Below are 816 nucleotides of genomic sequence, written 5' to 3' on the forward strand. Positions count from 1 at the left end.
TAAGTCTGGCTGCAGCATTCATAATAGATTGTAGAAGAGAGAGTCGGGTTAGTGGAATACCAGAGAGGAGGAGGTTAGAGTAGTCCAGACGAGAGATGATAAGAGCGTGTACAAGGAGTTTGGTGGTCTCTGGGGACAGGTAGGGGCGGATTATGGAGATGTTGCTCAGGGTAAAGTGACCGGACCTGGAAATGTTCTGAAGAGAGGGAAGAATTGCCATATAGTACTATACTATATAGTATAAGTATTATTCCAGTGTAGGGTAGTTATCTCATATTATAATATTACATTAGTATTTTCTGTATAAATCTCAGACTTGCAGTATATCCAGTCTTTATCATGTTTCTGTTTTATTAGCATCTTTGCACCCCCCTCCCCCAATCCTTGGTCTTTGTTGTCACCAATTGAACAACCATAAAATTATAATTTGGACACAAATAGGCAGCATGGTGGCTCAGTGGTTAGCACTCTGACCTTTGCAGCGCTGGGTCCCAGGTTGGAATCTCAGCCACAACGTTATCTGCATGGAGTTTGCAGGTTCTCCCCGTGTTTGTGTGGGTTTCCCCTGAGTACATCGGGTTCCTTCCACATCCCAAAAACATGCAGTGAGGTTATTTTGCTTCCCACCAAAAATGACCTTAGACTGTATTAAAAACATATGACTATAGTATGGACATTAGATTGTGAGGTCCTTTGAGGGACAATAAGTCACACGAGAATGGACTTTGTACAGCGCTGCATAATATGTCAGCGTTATATAAATACTGTGTAATAATAATAAAATGCCTTTGTTAAACAGAATGTTGGCCATTTCAA

This window comes from Pyxicephalus adspersus, chromosome 3 (assembly GCF_032062135.1).
Source record: "Pyxicephalus adspersus chromosome 3, UCB_Pads_2.0, whole genome shotgun sequence".
Classification (NCBI taxonomy): Eukaryota; Metazoa; Chordata; class Amphibia; order Anura; family Pyxicephalidae; genus Pyxicephalus; species Pyxicephalus adspersus.